The sequence below is a fragment of the Triturus cristatus genome, chromosome 2_1 (assembly GCF_964204655.1).
Source record: "Triturus cristatus chromosome 2_1, aTriCri1.1, whole genome shotgun sequence".
Taxonomy (NCBI): Eukaryota; Metazoa; Chordata; class Amphibia; order Caudata; family Salamandridae; genus Triturus; species Triturus cristatus.
Window position 1 is genome coordinate 428,794,068 of NC_140581.1, and position 15,574 is coordinate 428,809,641.

The 15,574-nt window shown below is 48.3% G+C and overlaps 1 protein-coding gene across 11 annotated transcripts in view; it reads left to right on the plus strand.

Annotated features, from left to right (window-relative positions):
* The window catches only part of MAST4 (microtubule associated serine/threonine kinase family member 4), a 1,731,733-nt gene that overhangs the window by 1,262,907 nt on the left and 453,252 nt on the right, over nucleotides 1-15,574 (plus strand). The window contains exon 1 of one of the 11 annotated variants that reach the window (XM_085632057.1): nucleotides 5,078-5,161. The exons of the other annotated variants lie outside the window; for them this stretch is intronic. The gene's annotated coding sequence lies outside the window, so the exon portion shown is untranslated. Of the gene's footprint in view, nucleotides 1-5,077; nucleotides 5,162-15,574 lie in introns of those variants that run through there. 11 annotated transcript variants of the gene reach the window in all.

The window sequence follows — 15,574 nt, forward strand, 5'->3', positions numbered from 1 at the left end:
TAAGCATTCTCCGTGTTTGTAGCTAGGGAAACGAAGTGATCAGTAAAGGATCACACTGTAGGGGAAGCTGTGAGGTGAAGCAAGGTTTCAAGTGGGTGCATTCAGCCTTTAGATTCACATCTCTCTGGGTAGTTTTAAAATAGCTATTTACCGATTAGCGATTACTTATAGACTGTTCCTAATGCAATGTGACATAGCTAATGTATGTCAATGTTTCAGATATTGACTGAGGTCTGAAACATAGAACTGTTTCTCAGCATGGACACTGTGCATATTGTACACCAGTTTCACAAGTAAAAGTGCAGCTTCTGCACTTGTTTTGAAGTGCAAGTATTAGATTGCAAGTTGGGTTATTTTAGTTTCTGTGTTTTGTTTTTCTCGGTAGACGTTGTTTGTACTTTGAAGGTTTGTTCATTTTTCTCAACAAATGTGATGTTTTCTAAAATACATTTTTCATTCAGGATTTGTTGTTGCAGACATCCATCTGTGGGTCAAGTTTTCTAGCCTCGGTGTCGAGAGAGGCCGTCTGCCTCTCACCTCTTCTGTTGACGCGTTCATAGGTTTACTCTGTTAGCTGGTGAAGGAAAGCGTACGCGTGCATTATGTTTGTATTGTTCGATTATAAATCTTGAATAACCAGGCTAGTCCAGTTGATCTGCTGCCTTCACTGAATCGCTGCGTATCAATGTGGCTTTACCTCTGAAAAGGACCCCACTGGAGCGTCGTAAAGTCGCAGAATAGAGGATACTGTTGATAATCGGCTGCAGGCACGATGAAGACGCACTTTCGTTTTTGTGTATGCAGCAAAGTTGTGACCGAGAAATGCTACATAAATAATGTACAGTAGAAAATTCAGTGCAGATTGCTTTGTGGAAATTGCGAATTTCGTAGTTCTCTGCAAATTTCTTAATTCACTGAAAGTGTTGGACATTTTACACATTTATTGCGGATTTTTAAAATTACTAACCGATGTCCTCTCACTGCCTAAACGTTCTTGCAACGATAACAGGGCAGAAATTTCACAAACGACGCAAGAATGACTAAGGCCAAGGAGGGAGAGTGAAAGAGTACGCTATTAACATTAAAAAAATCTTCATTGCAGGAACTGACACAGGTACTTATCAGTTTTAATAGCAACTCTTCTAGGTCGCGTGCTGGGCAGAGCAGTGGGCGGCTGCACAGGGCGCGTCTGAAGAGGATCCAGTAACTCCTGTCCATTAGAATGGAGTGCATCGCGCAGCTGGGCACTCTGTGGTGGAGCGGGGGCGCGAGAGACCGCAGGCACTGCACACACATGCCTGGACACAGACTGACGTGTGTGGGTGTGGGAGTGCATAAGAGACCACAGCATCCGGCCTCACGAAGTGGAGCAAAGAGAGATGCGTGTGTGCGGTCTGAGACCTAAACATTTCCATTGGCTTGTTTTTTAAGCAGTCAGTAATGTTGAAAATACACCCTAAGTGTTCACGTACTGTTTTGTTTCTGTTTGCAGTAACGTTTTTGTTTTTGTTTATGCTGATTTTACATTTCTTGTTACGAATTTGGGATTGCAGATCATTGCAGGTGAACAGATCCCTAGCGAATTTAAATCGGATAAACTAAAAAGACCACCAACAAAAATGCCCTCCTCTTCCCGATTAGCATATTGGAATGGATAGGTGTTTGGGTGGCGCAGACCCCTGGATGGGAAGCAGATGGTTGTGTGTGAGCCCAAACCTCTCGGCCTCCTCGGTACCTACCCTGTCAAGTGCTGCCCAAGCAGGACGGGCTTCAGTGGTCGCTGGAGTGGGCAGGACTCCCGCCCAGCCTTGTAACCCCATTGCAAAGATGAATAGATGGGTAGGTACCGTTGTTTCTGTCTGACTGGTGCTCCTGAGCACCCCTCAGACTGCACGTCAGTTTCCAGGCTCCAAGAAGGGCCCCCTCGAGTGCCGGTCTTGTCTCTCGTTCATCTAAAGGACGCTTGGCATTGCTGCCATCGAAGGACCCGTTCCCGGGCTGGTAAGGCCCGGGGTTTGGCTGGAGTTTGCTGGAGTTCACACCCATCAAGCGGTCTCCGCGTGCACCGGTGTATGATGAAATCACTGATATAATCTGTTACTCTTCAGTGAAACGGGCACGCCCTTAATTACATCAGACACGCCCCTTTGAGAGACCCTCCATTTTTTTCATCCCACTTAAATCCCTGGGTATAATGACATCACTTACATAATCTGCTCATCTTCGGTGAAGCAGGCGCGCCTGTAATGATGGGCCCTAGGCCCACATGCTAGGTGAAGGAGGACACAGGACACATAGTTGGGGAAAGTGGGAATGGCCTCGAGCACGTGCGCTTGGCCCCTTTTATTGACAGCGTCACCTGACACAGTGACGTCTGTGGTGGGTGGGTGTACAGTGTAATACAGCAGGTCGGAGCACTAGAACGTGTCCATGCTTGGACACTACATCCCTCCCAATTTTTAATAACAAAACCAAACGTCAAAGTTCAACCTGGGGGAGAAAGAAAGATATACACAGTTGTAATACAGTGACCAAACTTCTGCAGAATCGCTCACGCTTCAGCTGCTTGGAGTCGCAGAAGATGTTCTTCCTGTCGCGGACGATGCTCTTCCTGTCGCAGACGATCACCAGTTCACTGTGGCACCAGTCATGGGTGCTCGATGGATCTAGTCTGTTTGACGGCTCTGCCTTGAAGTTGTTCTCACAGTCTTTCCTTCGCTTTTACTTTCTTGGCGACAAACGCAGTTGAGTTCTTGTGGTTTTACCGCTAGATGTTGCCGTTCGTCTTTTCGTCCAGTCCTTTTCTTTATCTGTGGCGTGTGTTCTGTTTTGCAAAACGGATTGGTTGCAAGACACCCCTCTCACCAGGATGCCTCTCTCGCAGGTGTTCCCCTGCCACGGGATATCCCTGAGGCCCTCTGGCTCGTCCTGAGCTGGGTGTACTGTGTCGTGTTACTCGCACGCCGATCCGTGTGGGTGCAGAGGAGACGACAAGTCTCACCTCGGGTTCTGCAGTCGTGCCTGGAGGGTAGCTGTTGGCTCCTGTCTTCGCACACAATGTCTTCATCCTCCTGGGACCTTTGCTGGAGGGCGGCTGATGACCATCTCTCGTCGCGGGGACGCTCTCTCACTGGCATCCCTGAGGCCTCTGCCCCTGGGTCACCACGGCTGGCGTTGTCCAGTGTCCGTGTGACCCCAAAGGTGGGTGTTTCGAATAGTCCGGCCTGCTCACCCCTGCAGATCCCAGGTGCGCTGAAAGCATCATCAAACAGATGGTCTTTTCTCCGTGCCACGGGTGTTCTTCAGGACTTGCGCACCGTGCTTGTCACCTTCCTTGTCTTTGAGGTGTGAGTAGTCTCGCCACCCTCTTCTCTCTTTCCTCTATTTCTTTCTCCGTGAGGATGTCATGTCACTCTGACTTCTTCTTTGTTGCAGTGGCAACCGTGCCACTCAGATCTCTTCCTTTCCCCTTTCTTTTGGTGGCAAACGTGCCACTCCGATATCTTCATTCTTCTTTTCTTGTAGTGGCGAACGTGCCACTCAGACATCTTTTTTTTTCTTAGTGGCGGACGTGCCACTCTGGTCTCTTCATCTCTTCGCTTCACGCCCTACTCTGGACCGTTCCTGTTCTCCTCTTATCTGGCCAGGCTTCTCCATGCAGCGCGCGCACTCTGCACGTGTTCCCCCTGGTCTTGTCCTCGTCCGAGAACACTCTCTTCATCTTCCTCAGCATTCCGAGTTAGGGTCGTGACCTTCTCTTCATCTTCACCTTGTCACCAGTTACTTCGGTTGAAGTTCGTGGGGCCATGCTCATGGTCCGCTTCGGTCTTCTCCCTTTCACCAGTTGCTTTGGTTCATCTTGAGCTTCTTTGGACCACTTGACGGTCCGCGCTGCCGATCACTGGCAGGATATCTTCGGTCTTGCGTCAGACCTCTTTGTGCGACTCCTGGCGAGTCGGCTTCTTTGGTGCGACCATGTGGCAGGTCGGCTGGGCCTTTGTGGTGCGACCGTTCGGCTGGTCGGCTTGACCTTTGTGGGGCGACCGTTTGGCAGGTCGGCTTGGCCTTTGTGGTGCGACCATTTGGCTGGTCGGCTTGACCTTTGCGTTGCGACCGTTTGGCAGGTCGGCTTGGCCTTTGTGGTGCGACCATTTGGCTGGTCGGCTTGACCTTTGTGGTGCGACCATTTTGGCTGGTCGGCTTGACCTTTGTGGTGCGACCGTTTGGCAGGTCGGCTGGGCCTTTGTGGTGCGACCATTTTCTGCTGGTCGGCTTGACCTTTGTGGTGCGACCGTTTGGCAGGTCGGCTGGGCCTTTGTGGTGCGACCATTTTTGGCTGGTCGGCTTCACGAGGTGTGTCACGTCGTGTGACTACCTGTGTCCGCTGCCTTGTCAGGCGCTGGTGCGTGCTACTCTTCGTACCGTCGTGGTACCTCTTCAGTGTAGCGTTGCTCCTAGTATCAGGATCACTTGATGTGGTGGCTTCTTGGCGCCACTGGGTGTTGCTCTGCATCCATGGCCGCCAGTGTCGGATACTTGCTGCGCCCATCCTCTTCAGTGGGTTCCTCTCCTGTGTAGGCGCTGCAGTGTACTGTCCGCGTCCGGGGTACAACTGCGCTGAGTCCGTTTGTTCTCTTGAGGGTTCGCTCCACTTGATGCGGCGACAGCGCAGTCCTCGCTGGGGTGGATGTGGCTCGACACCGTTCTTCTTTCTTCCTCCTTGTTGCTGCGGGATGGCGCTGCATCCCTGTGGCACACCGTCTCTTCTTCCTGTGCTTCTGTCGCGTTCCTGTGCGTCTGGCACATTCCTGTGCGCCTCCGTCGCTCACCGTCGCATTCCCGTGTGCTCACCTTCGCGCCTCCGTCAGACCTGCGGTACTTGCCTTGCTGCCTCTTCTCCCTTTCCGTCGGTCTCCTGTAGCTGCTGGACTTCCTTGGCTTGCTGTAGGCTTGTTGGTTTCTGTGTGCTGCAGTACCACCAGTGGCCACTGGGTGGCAGTGTTGCTTTTGTTTGGCTTCAGCAGCAACCTTCTGTACTGCCAGAACTCTATGCCTTGTTTTCCTTTTCTCAATTTCCCCAGGCTCCGGTAGAGTGCAGAGGGCTGGAGTGGGGCTGGAGCCAGGCAGACCAGTGAAAGGCAGGACCGGAGCTGGGCAGCAGGTAAGTCTTTATTACTTTACTTTCCATTTACTTAAGAGGCAGGGGGCACCGGCACTGACATTGCTAACAAGAGAACGATGAGGCATCACTGGCAGGCTGGATGAGAAATGCTCTGTCCTCACTGCGGGTAGGCTCCGCTTCATTTCTGCAGCTGCATGGAGGGCACAGGCATGTGGGCTGCGCAGAGGGCGAGGCAACACTCCTTGGGGCATGGTGCCATCGCGCACACAGTATAAGTTGATTTTCGGCGGCGCTGGCCGCTTGCTACTTGCAGTTGTAGGCGCCGACTGGGGGTCCCGCGAGGTGGGGCATATCTCCCATGGCCGGCGGCGGCCGTTCTTTGCCTTCTTGATCGCCCTCCCTGCCCGCGGCAGCTACATGCAGTCCTCGCGCGGCAGGGAGGGGTTAGGGGCCACTCGCAGAGGTTTCCTTTGCGCCGCTTTTACGGGCGTTTTGTTCATTTGTGGAGCGTTGTCAGTACCCTGTGCACCTCCCTCCCGCGGCAGCCTCGCTCCCTTCTCCATACGCTGAGCGGGCGGGGGGGGGAAGAGTAGACCCGGCGTGTTGTGCTGCGGGTGGGCTCCGCTTTCACTTTATGCAAATTCCGCCCCCACTGCAGCAGCGTCTCATAGCTCCCACGCTGCGGGTGGGGGGGGTCACGGCATACCTTCAGTCGGCGGGGTGAGCTCTCGTCCGGCTTCCTCGCACGGAGCTCCACTGCACTCTCGGACGCGGGGTGGGCTCCCGCGGACCGTGGCCGTTACTTCTAGTGCGGCTCCTCACCTTTTGGCCGGCGGGCCACTTTTCTCCCGCGGGTGGGCTCCGCGTGGTTTGCGCCACTTGCCGGGTCGCGGCCGATGCGGGTGGGCTCCGATCGGTCCGCTCCATGTTCGGGGCGATCCCCCACCGGGATCACGGCAGCCACGCGACGGGGTCGGGGTGGGCACCCGACTTCCTCGCTTTTCCTTCCAGGGCGGCCTGCCCGCCCGCCGGACTTCGCAGCGGTGGGTTCCGATCGGCTTCTTCGCGCCTGGGGCTCTGCACATGCCCTGCGGCGACCGGGCGCTTGTCGCCTGCTGGGAGCCGTCGCGCCGGCTGCCCTCTCCCCCTCGTCATCAGATGGGCTGCTGCACGCTGGGTCACAGCCCCCTCGTCGCCAGTGTAATGATGGGCCCTAGGCCCACATGCTAGGTGAAGGAGGACACAGGACACATAGTTGGGGATAGTGGGAATGGCCTCGAGCACGTGCGCTTGGCCCCTTTTATTGACAGCGTCACCTGACACAGTGACGTCTGTGGTGGGTGGGTGTACAGTGTAATACAGCAGGTCGGAGCACTAGAACGTGTCCATGCTTGGACACTACAGCGCCCAGAACATCCACGCGACAGACCAGAGAGTTCTGCGATCCTTTTCCTTCATTCAGCATTTCACCCGCGCGCCTAACACTTACCCAGCATTCTTTGTTTCGTGCTTGTTTTCCGTTTCGCTGAATTTCCTCATGAGTTTTTCATGGGACCTGTCCCCATGCAGTGTCATGAACATGGAATGGCCTCTTCGTGACCCCCTGCAGAGTGCAGCGCCTCGCGCATGAATAGACCTGCATCTGTCTGCTGTGGCGTCCGTTCCAGTGATGCGACTGAGCAAAGGTGCAGGACACACGCACAGGGACCCTGCAGAAAGACCAGCCAATGTGCTTGAATAGAAGAGACACTTCAACAATAACCTTGCGCTGTGTAGCTGTGCAGCCGGCGACCAGTCAGTGTCAGACACCAGGCCTTTAAAGGTAGTGCTGTAAACAGGTCTTGGGTTGCACATTTAGGCCACAGCTCCCAGCAATGTTCTCTGGCCAGGGAGGTTTGCAGCCAGGGAAGGCGCTCTCCTGCCCTGCAGCGCTCGCGTTTCCCTTTCTTTGTGCCCGCTGCTCCTGTGAACCCGATCTGCGTGACTCACCAGAGCTTCCACTGTCTCAAATGGTAGTGTTTGTTTTTCCATGAAATATTGCTTTGTGTGGTTCTATGGGCAGTACAAAATGCACAGAACCGAAACTGTTGGCAGCTGGAGCTTCTGTTTCAGTGTCATTTGTCAGGAAGCCTCAAGGAGCTCCGGCCATGAAGGACATTGTGAGACATGAGACCGCTGGCCTGTGTGTCACTACTGGCCTGTGTCTCACTGGTAGCCTGTGTCTCACTGGTAGCCTGTGTCTCACTGGTAGCCTGTGTCTCACTGCTGGCCTGTGTGTCTCACTGCTGGCCTGTGTGTCTCACTGCTGGCCTGTGTGTCTCACTGCTGGCCTGTGTCTCACACTCCTGGCCTGTGTGTCTCACACTCCTGGCCTGTGTGTCTCACACTCCTGGCCTGTGTGTCTCACACTCCTGGCCTGTGTCTCACTGCTGGCCTGTGTCTCACTGCTGGCCTGTGTCTCACTGCTGGCCTGTGTCTCACTGCTGGCCTGAATCCATTCCTATAGCTGTCCCGCTCACATTTTATGGGTCGCTTGGAATGGAGGCGTCACTGGTGGCCGCGCCCATCAACTCACCCCTTGTACTGTGGTTACTGGTTAAAGGATCTAGCTTAAAGAAAAACATTCATTTCAATGGTATTATTCTGATTTCCTCTGCCAGTCTCTGTTCAAGGACGAAAGGGTTGAAGAAGTATCTGCAGGTTGTAATTTAAAGGCGTGTTCAGGGCTTTAAGTGGGCCGGGTCTCACCGGGTCGGAGCACCGGCAGTTTTTTTTAAGAATCCTCAAGACGGGTCTCTTTCGGGCTCTGTTTTGTGCCCTGGCACAGGCGGTCTGTTTTTTTTCGAGCGTTCTAGGGGAAGGGAAATCCTTTAAAGAGAGTCATGTTCTCTCTGGATTTCCTTTCTCTTTTTGAAACTCAGGAGCAGCAACCTTGTCATGGTATTACCAGGGCTTTAAGTGAACCTTTTTCAATATTAATACAAGTCATAGTTGCTGCTCATTTATCTTATGCAACTAACAACCATTGACAAAGCCAATAGTCCTGACTTGATGTAGGTATGATGTTACTTGTTGTATCATATATCTGGATGCAATGACAGAAACAACAAAATACCAGACGGGCGGCACACTATGCTAAGCACAAATTTTTAACTTACATGTTTTTAAGCCACGCCCTTATTTACATTGGCCACACCCCCTTGAGTGACCCCCCAGTTTTTTCTTCCCACTTAAAGCCCTGGGCGTGTTCATGACCCTGGTACAGTGGTTGGGCCATCCACTGGTCGGGGTCCATCATAGTCGTGTCATTGATCTGTTTGAGGTTGTGTCATGTTCGGCTTGGTACTGACGGTGAATCTGGCTCTGCTCATTCACCTGATTTCCTTTTTTGGGTGGAGTGACTTGAGGTTTCCAAAGGTTGGTCCTAAATCTTTTATGGGTGCCTCACGGATGTCGATTCACCAAAATGCCAGGGGTAGCAGAAGTGGCACCCTTTCACTCTAGTGACATCACAGAAGTTACATCAGCTTGACCGTTGACCTGAATCTTCCCACAAAGTGATGTCACATGAGCTTGATTATATCACAGTAATTGAGATTGCTGAAATTACATAATAATTACGTAATTACAATAACAGCCTTCATGTTTATTTTAGATCCCACCTGTATTAGGGTGTTAATAGGATATGCTAAGGAAACCTTATTTGTTTTGCTTTGTATTAAATGGAAAATAATGTATTCGTTATGTGTTAATCTGAAAAGTATATAGTGTCACAAAATAGAAAATGGTAGCCTAAGTTATTTTAGGGTTTGATTCAAAAACATTTTTTCACATGTTCACAATACTGAAACACAGCAACAACTTGTAAAAAAAAATGCATTTTGTCATGGGTGTCCCACCATATGCCATGGGTGCCCCCTTGGGCTGTAATTGACTTGCAGTGTGCCAGTGCCAGATTTTGGCTTTAGTGCTTTCCGTGTACTAAGGGTGACTCAAATTAAAACATTACTTCTAGTATGTTCGGGCCAGCATTTTGGTTACCTTTCCCCCAATATGCCACAATTGTCCTCCCTTATGTCAATGATTGTGTGCCAGCGCTAGCCTTTTACCACGGGTGCCTCTATAGTCCAAAAATGACATTCAATATGCGACGGCCAACTGCAAGCATAACATCACATTCGCTCTCAAGCCACTCATTCTCACTCACTCATTCCCACAGACTCACTCATAAAATCTAACTCTTATTCATTAATTCTCACTCACATTCTCCCACTCTCTCTTACGAATTAATTCTCACCCAGTCTCACTTAATCTCACTCTGACACATTCATTCTCACTCAGTTAAATGCACCCACTCTGTCACATTCATTCTCAAACACACTCCCTCCTATTTCTGTCACTCTACGCAGTGTCTTTCTCATCTGTCTGCCTGATACACTTGTCTTTCCCTCTCTACAGTCTTTTCTTCACCTGTCACCTCCTCTCTCATCTATTTCTCCCTCTCGCAAACCAGTCTATATCTTTCCAAAATCTCCACACACTCCCAAACACGTGCCTTTTTCTTTCTGTCTCACCTGTCTGCCTGTTATGTCTTCTTCCTCATTTCTAGACTCTCTACTGCCTATGGTCATTAACTCTTCCTTTTCACTCTCATCTTTCGTGCCCTTGTTGCATTCGTTATATTCTGTTTTTTGCGCACCACCGTCACAAAATGCTGCAAAGGCATCTTGGGCCAGCGCCCCCTGCTCAGGAATGGTGGCAACTTTTTGTTTAATTTCAGTGTTCAGAGTTTCACTCCTACATTTACTTCTGGCAGGCACATGTTTGCTGGGGTATAAAAAAGAGTTCTAACAGACTTATGGGAACTTCTGTTCCTGTACACCTCTTGTGACCTCTCAGGCCAGAAGTCGTAATAGCAGTGCAAGGGATGACAAGAGAGAAGCTAGGCTTTACAGGTGTGATCTCTGGCAACCCCTAAATGACGTCCCATTACAGGCACAATCTTACAATTAGATTAGCAATGGTTGTGGGCTGAAAGAATCTTAAAGTGTACTTTTTATTCATTTGTTTTGTATAGCACAAACATTTATGCCACAGGCTTTGAGTTGTGTACAAAAGGCGGGTGTGACAACTGAGGCAGGAGTCCACTATGTGTCGACTGGAGAACACGACAAAGCGAAATATTATATGCAGTAGGGTTTTTGTTGGGGATTTACAAATGGTTTTGGTACAAAAGTATGTAAGGTAGGTAATGGTAGATCCAATTTATTACAATGGTTGAGCTTTACAAAGGAGTACTTTACAATGAGAGCTAAAGAATGTAAAAGTCCATTAACCAGAGGGCATGTACGAACAAATATCATTTCACAGTTCTAAAGTTAGTAGGGAAACAACAGGGAATCTATGATATCAACACTATGTGAGGTACAGAGTCTAAGGGAGACAAGATATATAGAAGTGAATAGGGATACATCCTGGATTGCCAGTATTTGAGGAGCAACTAAAAATCACAAGAATAAGTATGAAGATCTATAAAGCGGCAATGTGCATAACACATAGTTGGTCTTACAAGTAGGTGCTGATGGGGAATTTAGGACTTGAGTGCTAATAAGTACGAAAACCATAGGATTAAATATGTATCTAGAGTAACAAAGGGATTTGTTCAAGGTCCCTTTAGTCATACAAGTGGAGCTTGTGAACAGAAGTAAAATTCAAACTTGAAGTATGGGTAAATGAATAGGAAATCGTCCAACCTACGAGTTAGCATGAGGTAATAAAGTCTGAAACAGCAGTAATTAATCATGTGGGTAACTGATGGGCAAAAAAAAGAGATGTAAAGGCGATCCAATTAGGAGTGTAAAGGGTCACACTATTATCTAGACAGGGCTAAATGTTATTCCATTAACAGGTTTTCAGCAGGAGAATTGAATGCTTTGAAATGAGGGGGCATTTGTGGAGAGGGAAGGGTGTTGGATGCTATTGGGGCATCGTCAGAAAAGGATCTGCTTAGTGAGGATTTACTCCTGAATTGAGGGGTGGAGAGAGCTATTGTGCATCTGCTGTGACGAGAACAAGAGCCTACAGAAAGGGTAAGTTTCTGGGCAAGGTATTTCAAATTTGAGGCAGGAGGTTCTCATGGTGCAGCTTACCTTGTTTTGGAACAATTTAAGGTGGACAAGTGCAGGGGAGGTATTTTCCCATTTGTGTCTATTAGTGAGGAACCTGGCAGTAGCATGTAGCACTGCTTTGAGGGGGGCCAGTGAGGAGGAAGGAACCATAGTGTAGAAGAGAGATAACCAGGACCTCCATTGCCAGCTTCATTCCCTGGAAGGAGCTTCTTAAGTTTGGGCAGGTGGAATCTGGCTATTGGCGATGGCTTCAATGTGACTTTAAAGAGCGAGGTTGGAGTCAAGAAAACACAGAGCATTAGCCGAGGTGGTAAATTGTAGGTGCTATCTTACAATTTTAGGCATTCAAGCTAAAGGTCAGTGGCAAATTCGGGTTTAAGTGTGGGAAGGAGAATTCAGTCTTCAGTGCATTACTCTTGAGATACATTTGTTCCATCCATTTGTGAATGCACTGAATTAAGGTCTTTAGCTGGATTATATATGTAGGGGAATCAAGTCTGAGGTATCCTGGAGTGTCATCAGGAAGCTAGTGAAAGGAGGCACCAAGATCTTTCAACAGTTAACCCAGCGGTTCTACATGGGTATTAAAGGGAACTGGGGTTTGGTTTGGATGGAGCCCTGAAGGACACCAAGTGTAAAGTCAAACTGAGCAGAATAGTTATTGCCAATTTTGACCATTTGTGAAGGTCTAGAGAAATAAAATAGGAAATATATTAGGCCTGTCTCTCTGACGAGCATCACGTTTTTCAAGGTATCCAGCAGTAATTTAAATCTAGAAGGAGGAGGAGTAGGCAGAAGTGGGCTTTATCGAAGGTGTGAAGTATGTCCTCAATAACAGAGTTGCAGATTCCGTTCTCGGGTTTCCCCGCAATCCCAATTGAAAAATTCCATACAGATTATTCTCTACAATGTGTTTTATTAAGTGAGAGAAAATGCATTTCTCAATAACCTTTTCAAGAATAGTGGGTCTGGAGGGTTATGCAGTAGTTTCCTACACTGGATGGGGTTGGGGGATGGATTTTGGGGTTTTACATTAGCAGCTTTAAGGCCGTTTGGTGGAGTGCCATTCTGCAGGAACAAAATAGTGGGAGAAAACAAGTAAGGAAGAAATGCCTGAAGGAGGTCAGTAATGGAAGGAGGGGGATTAGGTCAGCAAAGTAAGAGAAGAGATTGGTATCAGATGCAGCAGAGAGAAGGGTTTCTTCCCAAATGAGGGAGATGGAATTCCACGTGAAGAATAGTTTATTGTTGGAATATGAGGCAGAATCAGTTGGAGGGAAGTTGGATGGTTGGGGTGGGGGAGGGTTGATGCTCGAGAGAATGACCATGATGAAAGAGATTCTGTTGGAAATGCCAAATTGTTGTGTGAACTTGTTGACTTAAGCAGGGACCAATGAAGCACCTGGCCTAGAGGAGAAAGACTCAGTGGTTTTCTACCAGACGATTTTAAATAGTTTCTTAGATCTATTCAAGAAGAGATCAATTTAAGAAGTGAGAACACAAGCGTTGGCAGGGAGAATGGATGATTTATAGCTTTTCTTTTTTGGGTTGAGCTGAGAGATTAAAGACGAGTTTCCTTCATTCCCTCTACTCTTTCAGCTCTTCTAACAGCGCTTTTTGAAATTGTGACTGGGTGAAAGGCCACTTTTGGTATTGTCTTTTGGATAAGGTATTCCTGGAGAAGGGGATCAAATGGAGGTCATTGAAAGGCTTCCATAGATGAATTTAGTTTATAGGAGGTGAGCGTTAAGTCACATAAGCAGGTAGAGGTTAGAGGGTAGTGAGGTGAGGGGCGTCAAATAGTTCAGAGGCGATCCCAGCATCCCCCCTATAAAAGGTTGAAATAAAAAGATTGGCAGCGCTTATACCGCCTATGAAGCACCATTTTTTACACTTCTGAACACATACATTTACACACTAAATTCCTCCTCCATCTGCATTATGTTCTTTTCACTGCCTGCCTATTGAGAGCTGGGTTGAGTTCAGAGTCATCACACTACCACCTTTCTACATTTTATTAAACCATCTGACATTTAAAAGACTCTTCATAGGGCTTCTACCATCAGCCTTTACTTGCGAAACACAGCTGGCCACCTCTGTCATCCACTCATCCACCGTGGTCAATTATTCAGCTAGCTAAGTGACCCGAAGCAACCCTTTGCTGACGATGGCACAATTTAAGTATTAGCATTGCAATAATATGTAGAGGGTGTGTGGTTAGGTTTAGTGGCAAATTATAGGGAATGAGCGTAATTAGTAAAATGTCATAACCATAACGATATATTCAGCCAGAGAAGTGTGTCATTTCTGGTTCGTAGGCCAAAGGTTTACATAGGTAGAAGGTTTTCTCATGTCCAACGCTTGTACTGCAGAATACCCATAGGTAAGGAGAGGAAAGCTTCTTAGACCAAAGGAAAATTGACACGCTGACGGGTCTGTCTTTCTGGTTGTACCTTGCATCCAAGAGCAGAAATGAGATTGTGTGCAGCTTAAGTTCTCAAACCAGATATTCATAGGTGTATAAATCAGAGTCTGTGTATATGGTCCTTCCACACTAGTTGGGTACCACCTTTTACAAACACGGTGATAGCTCACCTTCAGGTCAGTGGCTCCCAACCCTCTCTGTCTTGTGACTCAGAACATTTAGGGGACGACAGAACATTTTAGAGGGCTGTTTTTTCCCACTTCCACTCGACGAACATTTGTTTTATGTGAAGCCTGCAGCAAGCAAACGTCTGTCATATAACATTCATCTGGGGCGCAACATGCACCCCAAAATGAATTGTGAATGCCCCTTGCACATGAGCTACAGCAACAAAGCACGCTGATGGCGAATAATTACTTTGCATTGCTGCATCTTTAGCGAAACACACAATTCAAGTGTTAAGTTTCTTTGAATTAGTTTTGTTGTCTCATTAGGTCCACTTTGCAACTTAGTCAGTGGCTCCAACACGTGCACATTAGGTACATGCGTGATCTCTTCTTATGTGCAAGTTTGTGAAAATAATACCCTTATCCTAAATATGAAAATAATCCGCTCAAGTGAAAACATGATTTATTGTCATGGTGTTCAGCTTTCTAGAATCCTGTGTGAGAAGCTAAAATCCCTGAAAACGTAATTCCTATTGTTACAATCCGAACAGTAGCACACATCTGAAGATTTATGTGAAAGATTAAGACAGCCTTGTTACTACTATACTAACAACGGGGGGACAGGCCAAAGAAAAGAAGTATGTTCTAAGTGATATACGAATTCCACTAGGGACAAATGTTATTATTTGTTACATTTTTTTATTTTCTACAAAACGTTTTGGTAGCTAATATTTTGATGTGCCTGTGTACACTGGTTCCAATTTGGTTATTACTTATTTCTTTTCGAATATGCTAAGGTATTTGTTAGTTTAAGATATCATAAAATGTCCTTAGTAGGACCAAGCTGAGCAGTGCACACATAATTCACCTGCAGGAAATTCTATGACTTAAGTCCTCCCTCTCGAGTTGAATCGGCTGGGACATTATTAAGCCTTGGGTCTGTTAGCTGCATTCTATTGTTAAACAGGAAAAAAGTCATTAGGAATTTGTGTTCTGTGACATTTCATATGGATTACAGATCTGTTCATATAGGCATGTACTCCATACGAAATATCACAGCCAGTTGTAACGCCCTGAACGTCTCAGGATCGTTTAACAGACACGACAATGAGGACGCAACCACTTGTGAAGGGTTAGTTCTTTTAATGAAGGCAAATAAAATACAAAGAACAAACAAAAGTTATAGTCACTGGAATCCTCCAGGCTAAGTACGTTACCAGCCCACAGCACGGATGGTCCTAACCGTCCTCTGCATATACGCCGATCCCGGCGTATGCCAACAGAGGGCAGAAATGAAATGGCCGACAATGCCAATCGGTAGGCTGTGAGGGGCACGAAGAGTGTTGGGGAGAATCGAGGAGTCAGGGAAACACCCAGCCGGGGTCTCTACCTGAAGGGAGCAGCCGCTCAACCTCTTCCTCAGACTGCACCGGGACGCGGAGTCACCTCCTGGTGATGCGTCACCGATACCCCAATCACAAGCAAGAAGACTGAACCGAGAGCAGCCGCTCGATCGATCCTGTGGACTTCCGAGTCTGTAACGCGGCAAACACCTCCTGGTGTGCGTTACAGCTGGCAGTCCCTGTGTCTCTGGTCGGGCTGGGAGTTACGACTCCAACCAGCAAAAGCGCCACTGCGCTTGGACTCAGCCGAGTCAAAAAGCGAAGCTCAATGGTTGACCGGTAGAGCTTCCGGGTCCTTCACAGGTGACGATGGGGCAAGACACGGGCCA